This window comes from Panthera pardus, unplaced genomic scaffold (genome assembly GCF_024362965.1).
Source record: "Panthera pardus isolate Hobbes unplaced genomic scaffold, ASM2436296v1 HiC_scaffold_11, whole genome shotgun sequence".
NCBI classification, from domain to species: Eukaryota; Metazoa; Chordata; class Mammalia; order Carnivora; family Felidae; genus Panthera; species Panthera pardus.
In genome coordinates, this window is record NW_026526666.1 from 62,252,265 (window position 1) to 62,258,264 (window position 6,000).

Genomic DNA, 6,000 nt, shown 5'->3' on the forward strand with positions numbered 1-6,000 from the left:
GGATTAGATGCTTTCCTCCTAAGATCAGGAACTAAACAACCATGACTGCTGTCTGCATCTCTGTTCAACACTGTACTGGAGGTCCTGGCCAGGGCAATTAGACAAGAAAATAAACAAAAGGCATCCAGATTGGAAAGAAAGAAGCAAAACTATCTTTATTCACAGATAACATGACCTAAGAAATCCACTAAAAAAAAAACCTATTAGAATTAATAAACAAGTTGGGCAAGGTTGTAGGTTAGAAGATTAATCTATAAAATGCAACTGTATTTCTATACATTTGCAATCAAACCATCCAAATTACGAAAACAACTCCATGTGCCGTAGCATCAAAAAGAGTAAAGTATTTAGGAATAAATTTAACAAAAGAAGTACAAGACGTACTCTGAAGAGCACAAAACACCTACTAAAAGAAACGAAAGAAGTAACATGTTCATGGATTGGAGGACTTAATATTGGCAAGATGGTAACAGTCCCCAAATCTGCTTACCGACTCAATGGAATCCCTAATGAGAATCCCGGCTGACTTCCTTGTAGAAGTTGGAAAACTGATTCTGAAATTCACATATAATTGCCAGGAACTCAGAATGGCCAAAACAATCATGAAAAAGAGCAAAGTTAGGGGCGCCTGGGTGGCTCAGTTGGTTGGACTCTTGAATTTGGCTCAGGTCAGGATCCCAGGGTCTGCCCCTCCCCTCTCCTCTAAAAAATAAAAACTAAAAAAATTGACCACAAAGAAACTTTAATCAAGACAATGTGCTATAGGCATAAAGATTGACATATAGATCAATAGGATAGAATGAGATTCCAGAAATAACCTATGTGTCCATGTTTAATTGATGTTTGACAAGTGTACAAGACCATTCAATGGGGAAAGAATAATCTTTTCAACAAATAATATTGGGACAATTAGATAGCCAAATACAAATGAATAGAATTAGACCTTTACTTCACACGATATACAAAAATGAACTCAAAACGATCAAAGATCTACTATAAAACTCTTAGGAGAAAACACAGGCAAAAACATATTATGATAGGAAATTTGGCAGTGATTTCGTGGATATGCCACCAAAAGTACAAGCAACAAAAGTACAAGCAATAAAGAAAATAAATAGATTGTACTTCATCAAATCTAAGAGCTTATGTGCTTCAAAGGACACTAGCAAAAAAGTGAAAAGATAAGCCACATTACATTAGAAAATAGTTACAAATAATATACCTAGTAAAGAACTTGGATCTAGAATACAAAAGTCCTACAACATAATAATAAAAAGATGAATAACCCAATTCAAAAAAAAGGCAAAGGACTTGAATAGAAGATATACAAATGACCAAGAAGCGGGATGCCTGGGTGGCTCGGTTGGTTGAGCATCTGACTTCAGCTCAGGTCATGATCTCGCAGTTCATGGGTTCAAGCACCATGTCGGGCTCTGTGCTGACAGTTCGGAGCCTGGAGCCTGCTTTGAATTCTGTGTCTCCCTCTTTCTCTCTGTTCCTCCCTGCTCACACCCTGTCTCTCTCTCTCTCTCCCTCTCTCTCTCTCTCTCTCTCTTTCTCTCTCTCAAAAACAAAGATTAAAAAAATTAAAAAACAAAAACCAAATGACCAAGAAGCAATGAAAACATGTCCACACAAGAACATTCATATAAACAGTGATAGCAGCATCATTCGTAATACCCAAATGGTAAAAACAACTCAAATGTCCATTATGAATGGATAAACAAAATATGGTATATCTATAATGAAATATTACTCAGCCAGACTATGGAATGAAATACTGACACATGCTATAGGACACGGATAAAGGTTGAAAACAGTGTACAAAGTAAAAGAAGCCAGACAAAAAAGATCACATATTGTAAGATTCCATATACATGAAGTTTCTAGAACAGGCAAACCCATACAGACAGAAAGTAGACTAGTGGTTGCTTAGCACTGGGGGGAATGAGAATACAGAAGAGATATAACTAAAGGGTATGAGGTTTCCTTCTTAGGTAATGAAAACTGTTCTAAAATTGACTTGTACACTTTACATGGGTGAACTGTATGGTATGTGAATTACCTCTCGAGAAAGCTGTTACATATTAAAAAAAGAAAGAGAGAAAAGAAAAAAATATCAATGCCCAAGTAGAGTATTCATGGTGTAGCCATTAATGCCAATTTTTCTGGTGGCTGTTTTCATTGGTTTTTAAACATATACAATGGGGATAAATTTGCTTCCATCAAAATGTGGGACATTAGGGGTGCCTGGGTGGCTCAGTCGGTTAAGCGTCCGACTTCGGCTCAGGTCATGATCTCGCGGTTTGTGAGTTCGAGCCCCGCATCAGACTCTGTGCTGACAGCTCAGAGCCCGGAGCCTGTTTCAGATTCTGTGTCTCCCTCTCTCTATGCCCCTCCCCAACTCATGTTCTGTCTCCCTCTGTCTCAAAAATAAATAAACATTAAAAAAAAATTTTTTTTTAAATGTGGGACATTAAATGTCATTTTAGGGGCACCTGGGTGGCTCAGTTGGTTAAGCATCTGACTTTGGCTCAGGTTATGGATCTCACAGTCTGTGAGTTTGAGCCCTGCATCAGGCTCTGTGCTGACAGCTCAGAGCTTGGAGCCTGCTTCGGATTCTGTGTCTCCCTCTTCTCTCTGTCCCTCCCTGCTCATGCTCTCTCTGTCTCTCTCTCTCTCTCTGTCTGTCAAAAATAAGTAAATATTAAAAAAACATTGGGGCACCTGGGTCACTCAGTCTGTTAAGCATCCGACTTTAGCTCAGGTCATGATCTCACAGTTCTTGGGTTCGTGCCCTGTGTTGGGCTCTGTGCTGACAGCTCAGAGCCTGGAGCCTGCTTCGGATTCTGTATCTCCCTCTCTTTCTCTGCCCCTCTCTCTCTCAAAATAAATATTAAAAAAAAAATTTAATGTCATTTTATTTTTTCAGAAACAAATTAAAGCTCACTCAATGCCCCCTTGCCAGTGTATTGAGACATTGAATAATAGTCATAATTAGAGTTCCCTCTCCCACTGCAGGGGGGATTTATGCAAATTGTACAGGCTTGTGCATCTACAGCAACATCTGAAGGAGTCCTCTGGCCTGTGGTCTATACTCATTAACATGGAAGGGATCACAATCTAAGCCTGCATAGGCTAAGGTCTTTTGGAGGAAGGTGATTCTGTCGATTCCCTGCCCTGCTAGAGACTGGGGGATTTTGTAGAGGCTGCAAATCTTGGACTCAGGCCGTCATTTCCCTTTGAGCTCTTTCTACTTCCTGGAGCACTGCAAGCTAGCAAGGCAAGGCTCTTCCTCCTCATCGAATATCCAAAATACTAACTTCCTCCTAGTCTTGGAAAATCTCCCTCTGTCAAGGTCTGCTCCTTTTACCCACTGCCTTGAAGGAATTTTCTCCATCTTCTTCTCTTCTATGGGGTTTCTGCTTCCAGTTATGACAGATTTGCTTTTTTAAGATCATCCCTCTTACTGACACCAACTAGACAAGCTGGGCAGAATAGAATAGGTGCTTGGAGGCACTGAAAGCTTCCGAGGGAGAACTTGAAGGGCCAAATCGCAAAGAGAAAGGAAGTACAGACAGGTAAGCCCGTCATCTGGCACTGCTTTTCCCTTTAATGGGCTTGCTGATTAATCAGCAACCAAGTTAATCAATCAACTCAATTCTCTACCTTTACCCTTTCTCCCTTTTAGATCATCCTTCACACAGTACTCTTCCTAAAATTTAAATAACAGCACCTCTCTCCTTCACATAAATATTTCAGTGGCTTCCCATTCCCTTGGAATGAAGTGCAAACTCCTTATCAAGTTTAAGTAGTCCTCTCAGATCTGGTGTTTGGCCACATTCCCAGATTCCCTTCCCACTATTACCTCTCTAGAGCTCCAGCCATATTCCACTGGCTTTTAATTCTTCTCAGTTGCTTTCCCCTTACTCACTCCAGGGCCTTTGCACATACTGTTGCAGTCTTTGGATCGCTCTCTTTTCATCTCATATTCATTTTCCTGGCTTTCCTACTTCCTGGCAGATTATAGTTTAAATACCCTCCGGAAAATTTTCCAGATTTCCTACGCTCGGTAATTTTACCTCCATAGAAGGCAAGAAATTTGCCCCTTACATCTTGAACTTCCCTATCAAAGCACCTATCACTCTTTATGATTACTCCTTTATTGTCTGTCTCCCTTTAAAGACAGCAAGTTCTAAAAGGGCAGGAACTGTGTCCTGTTCTCTAGTCTTTTTTTCTCTAGTCTTGCTCCCTAGACACCTAGAGTTGTCTCTCTAGTCCTCAGCCTGGTTCAAAATAAACCCTCACTAAATATTTTTAAAATTACCTGTTAATATTAGAAAGCCCTCATATTTTGTCTTCCACACAGTTCATCATACCTCTCTTCAAGACCTGGCTATTTTTTTTTTTCTTCTAGAAGATTCTAGAGAAGGATAAATGTGAACTGAATGTTATTTAAAATTTTTTAGTCCTTATAACATTTTCAAGATTTTACTGCAATAAAAATTAAAATGTGAGTGAAAGCATGACTACTCACTCCACAGGCCCCTCCCCTATTATCCCAATTCGATAGGGTTTAAGGCCTCACTTGCTTTCTTACATGCAAAAAAGTGTGATTACAACTATTTGCATCCTCAAATGACATTCTGGCTTTTCAGCCACTCCAGGATCCGGTTCAAAAATGGCCTTCCTTGTTTTTTGTAGCCTTTTGTGGCTCCTTTCCAGTTTTTATCACAGACTTTGTTTTTCTCTGCTTCCTCTTCTCAGCTCGGCACAGCTCCCTCTGTCATGTTCTATAAACCTGCCACTGTTGATGAGTCTTTTTATGTGCCATCTGAATTGGCCGGCTCGGTCTCATTACCTCTTGGGTTCTGTCTCAAATCTCAGTGGCAAACAATTTTTCCCTTTACCTGTTACTTATTCCCCCCTTGTAATCCGTTTCTTAATTTGGTCACCGAATTACCTCGTCAGACACCGGGCGAAAATGAATGCCATCACTTTTCCATCATCAAATTTTGTCAGCTTTGTTTAGCCCTGCATCACCAGTGCCAAGAACAGTACCTGGTTCCTGATAAATAGCACATATTTGTTGAATAAATGAAGTATCTTGGCGTATACTTCATGATCGGCTACTTGGTTTCATTTACATTACTTTTGGTCCTCATATACCACACGTAAATATTTAAGCACCATTGAGGTACTTGAAAGTTAATGCCACTTAGTAAAATTTTATTTCAATACATACCCTGGAACCTGATTCAGTTCCAGGCATTCTTCCCTGGTAGGTTCTTTTGTTGTTGTTGATGTTGTTGTTGTTGTTACTGTTTAAGAAATGTAAGAAGAAGGATTTGTTTTATTTCCATTCACAAATTGACTTTACTTCCTTTGGGGATAAGGCCTAGCCTTTGTTCCATAATACAACCTTTAATCAGTATACAACAAATGTAGTCACTTCATTTAAATGTAAACAGCGATGAACTCACCCTGGAAATCAAATTGTTGGTGTTTAAAAATATAGGTAGCAAGTAATAGGCAAGAAGGGTTCTGTGGTCCAGGGGAAGAGGTGCTAACAGAGTGCAGAGAATTTTCTGGGTACCGACCCTAATTTAAGATTTGGGACAGGTGGAGATTTCAGTAAGTGCTGGGTTGTCACAGGGAGGGGTTTGATGGGATGAGAAAGGTTAGTGGGCTTCAGGGTTCTGGAAGAAACGAGGGTGAGGGCATTAGGAGATAAGCTGAGTTAACAAATACGTAGTGAGGTAAAGAAAAGACATCAGGATCTTGGGAGATGGTGGGGAAAGAACCTAGAAGCATGAATTAAAGGAAACTGAAGGGGGAAAGGAGCAAGGGGCTAATGTTAAAGGTGGAAAGAGAAAGCAAGGCAAATAGGCCTCAAAGGGAAGAGGAATGAGTGCTTAAAGGGAGAAACGAACAGCGGTGGGGTCCTCCCGTAAAGGGCAGAAGCAGAGGGGGCAGGGTTCTCCTTCAAAAGGCAGAAAC